This window comes from Dromiciops gliroides, chromosome 4, assembly GCF_019393635.1.
Source record: "Dromiciops gliroides isolate mDroGli1 chromosome 4, mDroGli1.pri, whole genome shotgun sequence".
Taxonomy (NCBI): Eukaryota; Metazoa; Chordata; class Mammalia; order Microbiotheria; family Microbiotheriidae; genus Dromiciops; species Dromiciops gliroides.
This window is the reverse complement of record NC_057864.1, coordinates 402974334-402988554: the sequence shown is the minus strand read 5'-3', so window position 1 is coordinate 402988554 and position 14221 is coordinate 402974334. Positions and strand designations below refer to the sequence as shown.

Genomic DNA, 14221 nt, shown 5'->3' with positions numbered 1-14221 from the left:
GAGCAGATTTAACCTGTCAAAATCCACATGTAATATTCTCTTTAAACTCTTAAGAAAAATACCTGCGGGGCGGCTAGGTGGCGCAGTGGATAAAGCACCGGCCCTGGAGTCAGGAGTACCTGAGTTCAAATCCAGCCTCAGACACTTGACACCTACTAGCTGTGTGACCCTGGGCAAGTCACTTAACCCCAATTGCCTCACTAAAAAAAAAAGAAAAAAGAAAAATACCTGAAAGAGTCCCTAAATGAGAGAAGGAAGCATTAGCTACCCTGCTTCCAATAAAATGTAAAACCTCTGTAGCCAAGAAAATGAAAAGTCCCACCTTTATCTTTTTTTTTTTCAGGGCAATGAGGATTAAGTGACTTACCCAGGGTCACACAGCTAGTAAGTGTCAAGTGTCTGAGGCTGGATTTGAACTCAGGTCCTCCTGAATCTAGGGCTGGTGCTTTATCCACTGTGTCACCTAGCTGCCCTGCACCTTTATCTTAAATTTTTAAAAAAGTTTTAATTATTTTTGTCATAGGTTGAGTTGCTGTGAAATGATGTCTCTTCTTCCTCTGTTCCCTTTCTTATTTGGATGGTCAATTATTGTGTCAAGTGATGTCATGTCAAGACAATCAAATCAAAATGAAACTGAGAGGTCTGATTCATTCTTGCCTCTCTCATCCAGTCCAAAGTAACCCTAAACTTCCATCAACACAAGATAGGCAGGAACTCAACCCTGAGTTTATTTCTGTTTTGAGCCAGATGTGAAATTATTTTTGCATCCTGAAAGTTTCCATTCACATTGAAATGGCCTCATTGACCAATTGAATTAAACTTGGAGCATTTAGCCTACTTAGGTATAATTTGTACTTGCTTGAGCACTGGTCCTCAAAGTGTGATTCTTAAGGGTCATCCACTTGATCTGCTCTTTACCCTGAGTGAATGAATGAATGAATGAATGAATGAATGAATGAATGAATGAATGAATGAATGAAAAAACAACAACATTTATTTACATGCTTACTGTGTACAAAGCCCTATTCTAAGTGCTAGTAGATACAGATAGAAAAGTAAAACCATCCCTGCTCTCAAGGATTTCATGTTGTTTACAATATGACAATGTCTGCTCTTTAGTTTAAGACTTGGAACATTTTTCCTATCAGTGGTTCACATAAGAAAAGAAAAAAAAACACTTAATGGCCACATCTATAAAAATGTTTAGTTGCTTCCCTGAGGCCGTGAGACATAACGTGAGACAAAAGTCAGGACTTGTAGTTCTGGGTTCAAATATCACCTTTTTTTATCACCTGAGTCTTTACTGGCATGTTACTTCTCCTTTGAGGCCTCAGGCAACTTGCTAGATTGGTTATAGATTGGTAGTGATTTATGTTCATTGAGGAAATTTCCACATCAGTACAATCACAGGTTTTGACTTCATAGTGTATTTTTTAGTGTGGCAAATATGAACATTCTTTTCAATTCCACATTCTTAAGGAAGAAGAGGACTAGAGCTGGTGGGGATGGGGGAGGGGAAGACATAAGGAAGGTAACAGAGGGGGATAGAGAGGTATTGATATAGAAACAGAAAAGTAAACTCAGACTAAAGAGACCCCAAAATACAGGAAAAAAGGCAGAGAGAGACCAACACCAAAAATTATAAGGAATAACAACTTGATTTTGTGACTTATAAAATGTTGTTAATGGCTTTCAAAGTTATATCTTGCCTTTTTTCAGCTATAAACACATGGGAAAATTCTTCCTCAATAAGTACCACGTAGCTAGATGAAATTATGGCCACAGCAATAGCTGACTTGTGCTAAATGAGCTGCCATGAATGTCTTATTTAAATAACTAGGGGCATTTCATGAATTAAGTCTGCTCCAATGACTTGCTGATGCATGAAGAGACCCCCTAGCTTTTCAAAGGCTAACCAGGTATAATGTTAGAACACAAGGAACACAGGCTTGGCTAGACAACTATTTCTGTACCAAAAAAAATTGGGGGTTTGGTGAGCTACAAAGCATTAAAATACATCACCAAGGCAAAGACCAACCAGGAAAGCCAGCATAATCCTTCCCTATGTGAATAGAGGCATGATGTCTCGAACAAGGTTAGTGATTATTCTATCCCACTGTACTCTGGCTTGGTCAGGCCTCCTCTAGTGTTGGGTTTGGGCTCAGATTATTGTATTTCAGAAATGATATTGAGAAACTGGAGTATATCTGGACTACTCTGCTTCTTCACATTCTTTGTGTCACAGACCCATGGTGAAGCCTATGGGCCCTTCTCAGAATAATGGTTTTAAGTACATTAAATAAGATACACAGAATTACAAAGGAAACCAATTATATTGACATGCAGTTATCAACATAGTCTTTTTAAAATTATTATTTATTTTTAGTTTTTAGTTTTGGGGGTTTTGTTGTTGTTGTTATTGTTGTTGTTCAACTCTTCTGACCCCATGGAACAGAAAACACCAGTGTCCTCCATTATCTCTCTCTTTTTTTTTTTTTGGCACGGGCAATGAGGGTTAAGTGACTTGCCTAGGGTCACACAGCTAATAAGTGTCAAGTGTCTGAGGTCAAATTTGAACTCAGGTCCTCCTGAATCTAGGGCTGGTGCTTTATCCACTGCGCCACCTGGCTGCCCCCTATTATTTATTTTTAACATTTTTTTTCTTTTTAAATTTTGAGTTCCAAATTCTCTCCCTTTGTCTCATTTCTCTCCCCTACCCACTGAGAAGATAAGCAATATATCAGCTATACATGTAAAGTCATGTAAAACATCACTACAAGGGCAGCTAGGTGGTGCAGTGGATTGAGCACCAGCCCTGGATTCAAGAGGACCTGAGTTCAAATCCAGTTTCAGACCCATGACACTTACTAGCTGTGTGACCCTGGGCAAGTCACTTTACCCCAATTGCCTCACCAAAAAAAAAAAATCTCTACATTAGCCATATTTCAAAAAAGAAAGCAAGAAAACCATACTTCAGGTTGTACTCAGAGTTCATCGGTTCTCTCTCTGGAGGCGGATAGCATATTTCATCATGAGTCCCCTAAAATTGTCTTGGATCATTGCATTAATCAGAATATCCAAGTCTCTCACAATTGATCATTACAATATTGCTGTTACCATATGCAATGATCTCCCAGTTCTTCTCACTTTACTTTGTATCAGTTCGTACAGATCTTGCTTATGCTTTTGAAACCATGTATTTTTGTCATTTCCAATAGCACAATAATACTCCATCATAATCATATGCCACGATCTAATCAGCCATTCCCCAGTTGATGAGCATCCCTTTGATTTCCAATTATTTGCCTCTACAAAAAGTGCTGATGTAAATATTTTTCGACATATAGGTTCTTTTTTCTTTGATCTCTTTGGGGGTATAGATCTAGTAGTGGTATTGCTGGATCAAAGGGTATATATGGTTTTATAGCCATTTCAGCATAGTTCCAATTTCTTTTCCAAAATGGTTAGATCAGTTCATTTCATCAATAGTTCATCAGTTTACCAGTTTTTCCTTCATCCCCTCTAACATTTGTCCTTCCTTCCTTCCTTCCTTCCTTCCTTCCTTCCTTCCTTCCTTCCTTCCTTCCTTCCTTCCTTCCTTCCTTCCTTCCTTCCTTCCTTCCTTCCTTCCTTCCTTCCTTTCTTTCTTTCTTTCTTTCGTGGAGCAGTGAGGGTTAAGTGACTCACCCAGGGTCACACAGCTAGTAAGTGTCAAGTGTCTACAGCCAGATTTGAACTCAAGTCCATCTGAATCCAGGGCCTGGTGCTTTATCCACTGTGCCACCTAGCTGCCCCACGTTTGTCATTTCTGATAGGTGTGACATGGTACCTAAGAGTTGTTTTAATTTGCCTTTCTCTAATCCATAGTGATTTGGAGCATTTTTTTCATATGACCATAGATAGCTTTGATTTCTTCCTCTGAAAACTGATTGTTCATATCCTTTGACCATTTATTGATTAGAGAATTGCTTCCATTTTTTACAAATTTGACTCAGTACTATACTCATTATTTATTTATTTGAGAAACAGAGTCCCTATCAGAGAAACTTGCTGCAAATTTTTTTTTGCTATTACTGTTTGTACTTTTTAGCAAAATTATAGTTTCCCTCATTATCTTTTTTAATTGTCTCTTTTTGATTTTGCTTTGTGAGAGCATGATTGCTGAAGCAAGCATAATATGGTTCTGCACGAGCCCTTTCTTTTAACCCTCTGTGTGTCTTTCTGTTTCATCTGTGTCTCTTGTAAAACAACATATCATTAGATTGTAGTTTCTAATCTATTCTGCTCTCTGCTTCTGTTTTATGGGTGAGTTCATTCCATTCACATTCACAGTTATGTTTACTAACTGTGTATTTCCCTTCCATCCCAGGTTCTTCCCCATCCCTGACCACTGATCTCTCATCCCTCTTTAAAAGTTTATTTTGGGGGCAGCTAGGTGGCACAGTGGATAGAGCACTGGCCTTGGAGTCGGGAGTACCTGAGTTCAAATCCGGCCTCAGACACTTAACACTTACTAGCTGTGTGATCCTGGGCAAGTCACTTAACCCCAATTGCCTCACTAAAAAAAATTAAAAATTTTTTAAAAGTTTATTTTGCTTCTTACCATTGCCTGCTTTTATCTGCCCTCCCCTTTAATCACCCACCCCTTTCTCTTATGCCCTTCCCCTCTTGTTTCCCTATGGGTAAGTTATACTTCTACATTCTCTCTCTCTCTCTCTCTCTCTCTCTCTCTCTCTCTCTCTCATATATGCATGCATGTATATATTTCTTTCTTTTGAATCAATTCCAATGAGAGTGAGGTTCAAGCATTGCCTGCCACCACTGCCCTATTTGCCCTTCCAATGTACAAACCCTTCTTTGTATGCCTCTTTTATAAAAGAAACTTTTCCCCTTTCCCCAGTGCATACTTCTTTGTTTCCCCTCCATTTTGGGGAGTCACTATTCTAATATAATTAACTCACACCCATGCCCTCTATTTATGTAAAACTGCCCTAAAAATAATAAAGTTCTTAGGAGTTTCATGTATCATCTTTCCATATAGACATGTAAAGTGTTTAACTTTATTTAGTCCCTTGTGATTACTCTTTCATGTTTACTTTTTTTGTGCTTCTCTTGAATCTTCTGTTTGAATGTCAAATTTTCTACTCAGCTCTGGTCTTTTCAATCAGGAATGCTTGAAAGTCCTCTATTTCATTAAATACCCCCCCCTTTTTTTCCCCTCTGAAGGATTACACTCAGTTTTGCTGGGTAGGTGATTCTTGGTAGTAATCTTCCCTCCTTTGCCATCCAGAATATCATATTCCAAGTTTTCCATTCCTTTAAGATGGAAGCTGCTAACCCTTGTGTGATCCTGACTGTGGCTCCATAATATTTGAATTGTTTCTTCCTAGCTGCTTGAAGTATTTTCTTTTTGACCTGGCAGCTGTGGAATATGGTAGTTTTCATTTGGGGATCTCTTTCAGGGGGTGATTTGTGGATTCTCTGTTTCTATTTTCCCCTCTGGATCTGAGATACCAGTTTTCCTTGATAATTTTTTGAAATATGATGTCTAGGCTCTTTCTTTGATCATGGATTTCAGTTAATCCAATAATTCTTAAAATATCCCTCCTGGGGGCAGCTAGATGGTGCAGTGGTTAAAGCACCGGCCCTGGATTCAGGAGTACCTGAGTTCAAATCCGGCCTCAGACACTTGACACTTACTAGCTGTGTGACCCTGGGCAAGTCACTTAACCCCCTATTGCCTGCAAAAAAAAAATATCCCTCCTGGATCTATTTTCAAGATTAGTCATTTTTTCAATGAGATATGACACATTTTCTATTTTTTCATTCTTTCAACTTTGTTTAATTATTTCTTGATGTCTTATGGAGTCATTAGCTTCCACTTGCCCAGTTCTAATTTTTAAGGAATTATTTTCTTTAGTGAGTTTTTGTACCTCTTTTTCCCATGTGGCCCATTCTTCTTTTTAAATAGTTCCCTTCACTGAGTTTTTGAGCCTCCTTTTTCATTAGGCCAATAGTATTTTTTAGGGTATTATTTTCTTTAGTACTTTTTTGTGACTCTTTTACTAAACTGTTAATTTTCTTTTCATAATTTTCTTGTATCACATTCATTTATTTTCCCAATATTTCCTCTCCTGCTCTTTTTTCTTTCTTAAAGTCTTCTAGGAATTCTTGCTGGTTTGAGGTCCAATTAGCATTTTTTTTAAGGCTTTGCTTGTAGCTGTTTTCACATTGTTGTCTTCTGTGTTTATTTCTTGGTTTTCCCTGTAGTAGCTTTTTTATAGTCACATTTTGTTGTTTTTGTTGTTTGCTCACTTTCTAGCCTATTTCTAGACTTTGAACTTTATATTAAAGTTGGGCTCTGCTCATTTTGGGATGGGGAGGCACTGTGCCAAGCTTTAGGCTTTTTCATGCTATTATTTTCAGAGCTAGGTTTGGGGATTTGCAAGTTTGTGGTGCTTCCAAGGTGGTAAGATTCTGGGAGAGGTGTGGTCACTGCTCTACTGCTCTGCCCTCTGGTACCCAGTGTAGGGACCAAATTTAATATGGGGAGAGTTAATTGAGTGGCTCGCCGTAATATTGGTGTTCAGAAAATAATGAGGGACTTCTAGGTCCAAAGCTTCCTCCCCTCTGAACTGCCTTTTTTAGTTATTTCTCCCAGGTCAATAAGAAAAGAGTTTAACAGCCTCTTTTCCACAAACAAATCAGGTTTTATTAAAAGTCAAGGACAAAGGAATAGGGAAAGAGGAAAATGGATAATCTCCCTGGTTCTAGCAAAGGCTGTCTCAAAACCCAAACTCACTTTCAGCTCAGCTAATTCAAAGGGCTGGATTTAACTCACCACCAGGGATCCGTAATTTCTATGGGAGTCAGCAGCTAGTCTCTAGTCTGCCCCGAAGGCTCCTCCAAGGCCTGAGAGAGACCAAGAGTGAGTGAGCCACTTCCTGTTGGGGTCTCTTTTTCTACTTTTTCTCCCTCCCCCAAAGGGTAGGTCCTTCAAGTAGTGTGGCTGAGACTGGTTCCCTGTTGATGACACAGTCCACAGCCTCTGAGGACACTCCTCAGGGTTGGCCAAGTTTAAACTAGGTGGCTAAAAATCTAATCGTTTTAAGTGGGTACTTAGTAGTTTCTCATTCACATCCAATTCGAACACTACTAAGGCAATCAAGTCCGACCCCTGGGCGTCTGCCAAATTCCATGATTTTACCACACCAGGAAGGCCCCTCCTCCCCAGTCCCTTTAAGCTGTACTTACTAGCATTGTCTTTGTTTTGGAGCTGTAACCCTGGCCCCTGCTCTCTTGTGACCAACTCCCAGAGCTCTTCTACACCCTGGAATTGCAACCTAGAACTACATGTGGGGCAATAGCCAATCACTTCCACCTGTACCCAATTGTCAGTAAAGGGATACCGTAATTTCTTTTGGATCGGTTTTCTAACCCCCTTCCTCCCCTCTCCACCTCCCCCCCCAAACCCCATTGTTTCTGGGCTCAGCACTCTTTAAACTGCTGCTGTGACCATTATCACTGCAGATGCGTGTGGGCTCTGGAGAGACCTCCACCACCTTTCCACCCCAGCGTTATAGACTTCTCCTGCCAATCTCTTAAGTATTCTTGGGCCAGAGAATTATCTGACTTTTTGTTGTCTCTACCACTTCAAAATTTGATTTTTGAGGTGTTATTTTAAAGTTTTTAGAAGGGAAGTTTGGGAGAGTTCAGCTGTGTGGCTGCCCCTAATCTGCAATCTTGGCTCTTCCATTAGCATAATTTTTTTTTTTGCAGGGCAGTGACAGTTAAGTGACTTGTCCAAGGTCACACAGCTAGTAAGTGTCAAGTGTCTGAGGTTGGATTTGAACTCAGGTCCTCCTGAATCCAGGTTTTGTGTTTTATCTACTGCAGCCACTTAGCTGCCCCTCATTAGCATAATCTTTAAAAAGTTCTTGGATAAAATAAGATAAAGAAAAGAGGATAAGGGCCCTATAGATTCTAGAGGAAAGTGACTAGAATGATGAGAAAAAAACCAATTATGCCATATGAGGATTAGTTGGAGGGATCTAGGCTATTTAGCTTGAGAAGAGGAGTCTTGAGGATATGATTACAGTCTTCAAGTACTTAAAGGTTTGTCATATGGAGTAGACAGTGAACTTGCTCTCCTGGACTCCTGAGGATCAGTGTGTAAAAGTTGTAGTGAGGCAGATTTAGGTTGAAATATAAAGAAAAAATTCCCCAACTTTCCTAAATTTTTTTCCTAAAAATTTTCCTATTAGAACTTTCCCAAAATGTAACAGGCTTCCTGAGAAGGTAAATGGGCTTTCATTAAGCAGAACCTAGATAACCACCAATGGTTATTATAGTACTATCTTCTGAGGTCTGTTTAGCTTGGATAATGTGTTTCTCTGAACCTTTTGTCAGGTCCTACCACACTGAAAAGGCTTAGAGAGTAGGTCAAGAGATAAAATACAGACCTATCATCCAAGCACAGCCTCACTCAGTTCACTGATGTGTATTACCAGAAAGTTAGTCATCAGGTAATTTTTGTTGCTGTTGTTATAGCAATTCAAAAAGGCTGTCTGCTAATCTGTGATAGCAGAGTATATAGCTACACTGATTAAATCACAGAAAAACTTTCTAAAAGTCAGATCCAAAACAACAAATTTTGTATCTCTACTTGTTTCTAATGTACAATAGGACTTTAAAAAAAATAAACATTTTTATTTAAAGTTTTGAGTTCCAAATTCTATCCTTCCCTCCCTCCTTCCCTGAGGTGGTAAATATAGGTTATACATGTACAATTATATAAAACATTACCATATTAATCATTTTGCATAAAAAACTTGAATAAAAGAAGAAAAATGAAAGAAAGTGAAAAATAGCTTGCTTCAGTCTGTGTTCCATCAATATCAGTTCTTTCTTTGGAGGTGGATAGTATGTTTCATTTATAGTCCTTTGGGATTATCTTGGATTATTGTATTGTTGAATAGTTAAGTCTTTCACAGTTCTTCATCAAACAATATTGCTGTCACTGTGCACAACATTCTTCTGGTTCTGCTCACTTCGCTTTATATCAGTTCATACAAGTCTTTCCAGGCCTTTCTGAAATCATCCTGTTTGTCATTTCATATAGCACAATAATATTTCATCACCAGAATGGCTGGATCGGTTCACAACTCAGCAATAGTGGATCATTGTCCCAGTTTTCCCACATTCCTTCCAATATCCAACATTTTCCTTTTCACAATAGGACTTTAATAAATATTTACTGTTATATTGCATTGGTGTTTCATGAAAAGCAGCACTAGTCCTATTAATTCTAGTAAACTTTTTTTATAACTTGGATTCTGTGGTAAATAAAATAATTATGAGACAATTCTGGGCAAATTATAACAGTTTTATCAATTATGACCCTTAGATTGACAAAAATGGCCAGCAATCAAATCTAATTGGTTAGTATAATTGGAGGTGGGTTCTATTAAAATGAAGTGTTTCTTGGATGTAAAAAGTATCTTTCTATAAGGTCATCAGTTCAAAGAATGTAGAACCCGAACAAGCTGAACAGAGCACAATAGTTTCTACATGGGTGGGGTCTTGGAACAAAGAGAGTCCAAATCTCATCTGTAAGGGCTAAAGTAAGGCACGAGCTAGGAGGGTAAGATCTGAATCTCCCCAAGATAGTGGTTATTAATAATAAAATTTCACAATATAGTCTTTCTTTGGGATTTCTTGTCCAGACCGAATGACCTAAAAATTTGGGAACCACTGCCCAATAATATTTTTTTTGGGGGGTGAGACAGTTAAGTGACTTGCCCAGGGTCACACAGCTAGTAAGTGTCAAGGGTCTGAGGCTGGATCTGAACTCAGGTCTTCCTAAATTCAGGGCTGGTGCTCTATCCACTGCATCACCTAGCTGCCCCAATAATTTTTTTTTAAACTTACATTTTATCTTTTTTTCCCCCAATTACCAAGCATTTACTAATTTTCCTCCAAATAAGCCTCCTCTCACTGAAAAAAAGCAAAAACAAAATTCTTATAACAAATGTGCATAAAAACAAATGGAACAAAAGAAATGCCTATATTTTTCATCTTCAATTCATCATTTCTCTTTGAGGAGAATGGTAGAATAATTCTCCATTGCTGTTCTGGAATTATATAGTCTATAATTGCATTGATCAGGGCTCTTAAGTGTGGGAATCACTGCTCAGTGGTATTCTCACATACTTTGGGATTCCTTGTTGAAGCGTTATTTCCTGATTTGATTTTTTTTTTAAATCTCCCAAGTCACAACTGTCTTTTTCAAATAGCTTTCAGCAACAGGATAAATCATTTTCCTCTTTCTCCAGTAAAGGAAGGATATTCAAATAGCTGATACTTTTGTTTGTTTGTTGTTGTTGAATCATTTTTCAGTTGTGTCCAACTCTTTGTTGACCCTATTGGGGCTTTTCTTGGCAAAGATACTGGAATGATTTAACATTTCTTTCACCAGCTCATTTTTCAGATGAGGAACTGAGGCATTCAGGGTAAAATGACCTATCCAGGTTCACAGAGCTAGCAAATGTCTGAGGCCAGATTTGAACTCCTAAAGAGGAATTTTCCTGACTCCAGACTTGGCACTCAATCCACTTTACCACCTAGCTGCCTAGAGTTATACATTCTACTTAAGTGAAAGGCTTTCATGGAGCAGATCTCACTCTGAAACAGTGTAAAGACCTGAAAAGATTAAAGGGAGAACAGTTGTAGCCTTTATTGGAAAATGGACCAGTTAAGATGGAAACCACTGGGTGTTTTTTTTTCCTCCCAAAGGAACTTCTTCTAGATGGTGGAAGAAGCATTTTTGTCCAATAATAGATACGAGAGACAGTTGTGTCGATTACAGTATCAAATATCAGAAAATTTCTCTGGAAGTATTCCAAGGTGCAGGTTTATTTCCATGACCCTTAAAAGTAGTAGAAAACAGCATCATTGCAAATTCATCATTTAGTAGATAACTTGTGTAAGCAAAAAAAATCACATCAAGGGCATGTATGATTGGAAAAGGAGGTCAACTGACCCTGTGATGAGAAGGATAAGATATGAACTGTCTGGATGTGGTACTGGTGTCTAAAAAAGAAGACTTCCACTGCATTGGGTAGATCATGGAATCATAGATTTAGAACCAGACAGTACCTTAGAAGCCATCTAGGTCAACTTCATTTTACAAAGGAAGAAGCTGAGGGCCAGGAAGGTTAAATTACTTGCCCAAAGTCACACAGGTGTTAGGTATCAAAGCGGCAGAATTGAACACAGGTCATTAATTCCAGTGGTAGATCCCTTTCTACCGTTGCCCAGTGGCTCCTGTGGTAGAATTCTATGCCTGGCATTCTTCCTCTCCATCTATGCTTTCTGACTTTCAAGTCCTAACTAAAATCCCACCATCAAGAAGATTTCCTGAACTCCCTTAATGCTAGCGCCTTCTTTCTGTTGATTACCTCTCATTTATCTTATATGTAGCTTGTTTGCACGTACTTGTTTGACTTTTGTCTCTCCCATTGGACCATGAGCTAAACCTGAGAGGTTGTTTTGTTTTTCTTTGTGCTTCCAGAACTTAGAAAAGTGTCTGGCATACAATAGGCTCTTAATAAATGCTGTTGGCTGACTAACTGAATTCTTTTAAGGACAAAATATGCCTTCAATACCAAAAAATTAGGGATGTTCCAAATTCCCTCTCCCATCTTTGTGATGCTATAAAATTAGTTTTCTTCTTGGATTGCCTCTAACTTCTTCCTGAGATGATAATCCACTTCAACATATATAATATATTGTACTGCATAGAAGGTGTTATGACATCTAATATATTTATTTAATTTTGGTCTATGAGAAATAGAATACACAGAAATTTGACAGTATGTGCACATCAGCATTTTAGCATGGGAAGAGACCTCATGTCATCTACGCCTCTATTTTATCAGTTGGTCCCATTATAGTTAGTTGACTTATTTAAAGTTACACTAAAAGCTAGGATTTAAAGCAAAGTCTATTAACTTTAAATCCAGTGCTCTTTTCATTGCCTCTCCCCTGATCCACCTTCTCTCTCTCTCCCTCCCTTTCCCTTGCCCTTTCTCCTTCTTTCCCTCTCCCCCTCTCCTTCTTTTTCATTACCTCTCCCTCTCTCCCTCCCCCTTTCCTTCTTCTGTCTTGTTCCTTCTCCCTCTCCTACCTCTCCCCCTCCCCTTCCTTTTCTTTCTCTCCCTCTTCTTCTCCTCCCTCTCTTGTTCACTCTCCTCTCTTGTTCCCTGTCCCTCTCTCATTTGTGTTCTCTCTCTCTCTCCCTCTCTCTCTCTCTCTCTCTCTCTCACACACACACACACACACACACACACACACTCACTCTCACTCAAATATATTTCATGGGTACATTTGAATGTTGAGCACTTAGCTCTGACTTTTTGAAATTTTAGGGTTCTTCTTGCTTGGTAAAATATGTAGATTCTATCTAGCCCCCTCACTCACAGAAGGATTTATAATTTGACTGACAAATACATGGCAGTTTTGATATAGATTGAATATGAACCTTTTCTATGGAATTTTAAAGATACAAGTTGATGTCACTAAGTCAGACATACTTCTTTTTTCTACTTGACAAAATATTATATTAATGGGTTCAGTGCCAGATAGTCCATAATTATACCCATCATTTAAATGATGGGTTTTCTTGGTGACATTTTTATGGCAAGAGAATCCTCTTCATTTTTCCACCAAGGGAACTATATTTTATGACATTTTCAACAACAATAATATGTTTTGTGATGTGCATAAAGAAAAACTGCATGTTGTCCTGCTCTGAAAACAAAGCTTATTTTCAAGAATTATGATAGAAAGTTTATGAGGGGTTACTTAGAAGTAGCCATTCATTCATTCATTTATTCATTTGACAGGTACTTACACTTAGAATATGTAAGGCATTATGCTGCAAAGAAGTCTTTGCTGCCAATGAATTTACAGTCCAGTAGGGGAGGTAATACATATAAATAAATTTATATAACAAGGCACTCTGTGATACATTTTTATGAAAGTGGCATCTGAGGCATGTCTTGAAGAATGGTATCTCTGTAGGCAGAAATGGGGTAAAAGGAAGAGTAAAGGGTATTTTAGGTGGCATGAAGGGATAAAGAAATGGCCAAAATGTTTTTAAGCCACAAGTAATAGTCCATTTTTGTTGGAGCAGAATATGTGTGTGTGTATGTGTGTGTGTATATACATATATGCATACATACATGTGTGCATATATACATGCACACATACATATACAGAGGGGGATGGATGAATGGATGGATGTTATGTCAGATAAATCTGGAGAAGTATATTATTAGAGTCAGATTGTAAAGGCACTTCAATGCTAGATTGGGTTAAGAGACCTTCTATTGACTGGAATAGTTGAAAAATATGGGCTTTATTTGACCAAATTATCATGGTGAATGTACTATTTTATTGCGGTCTGATAAATGTTTAGTCCTTTGTTTTAAATGTTTTACCTCAGTGATTTTTGGATTATTTAAGCTGAGTCAAACTAGTTTAACCTAATGTTTTATTTGACTCAAATTCCATTTTAAAAGGTACCCATAAAATGGCATAGGGGTATAAAAACATTAGGTCTTGAAAATTTGCACAAATGTTGAAATAGGAGCTCAACTCAAATTGTTCATGGTCTGTATTAGTTTTTTCCAGGAAATTTTCATCAAAAACACATGCAGCATAGCCTTTTATACAGGTAAAAAGTATTTATGTTTTAAAACTTTAAAAATACCATAAATACCTGTTCTTGCCAAATTTCAACTAAAGTGTCCATAGGGTATGTTACTGTACAATGCCTAAGAGTCAGGAAAATCTGAGTTCAAAATTCTTACAAAATGGTGGAGTGCAGCCTAGGACCCAGCTGAGTTCTTTCAACATTCCCCTCCAAACAACTTTAAAATAAATTCCTCAAATCAAATTTTGGAACAGCAGAGTCAATCCAGAGGTCAGAGTAAAACATTTTCCCAGCATAAAACAATTTGGGAGGTTTATGACACTGAAGTGGGTTCCTACTTGACAGGATAACCAGTGGTTGGTCTTGGAGGTAGCCATGATAGCAACAGAAGCAGCAGTTTTGAGAGCTCTCAGTCTAGAGATGCCCAGGATCACAGTTTCAGTGCAGAAAGGAGCATTTATGGTTAGTAATAACGGAACAGGGTACCTAGTCACAGTCAAAGCA

At 38.2% G+C, this 14221-nt stretch overlaps 1 protein-coding gene across 1 annotated transcript in view; it reads left to right on the top strand.

Moving 5' to 3' along the window:
* The window catches only part of AGPAT4 (1-acylglycerol-3-phosphate O-acyltransferase 4), a 179312-nt gene that overhangs the window by 124576 nt on the left and 40515 nt on the right, over positions 1-14221 (top strand).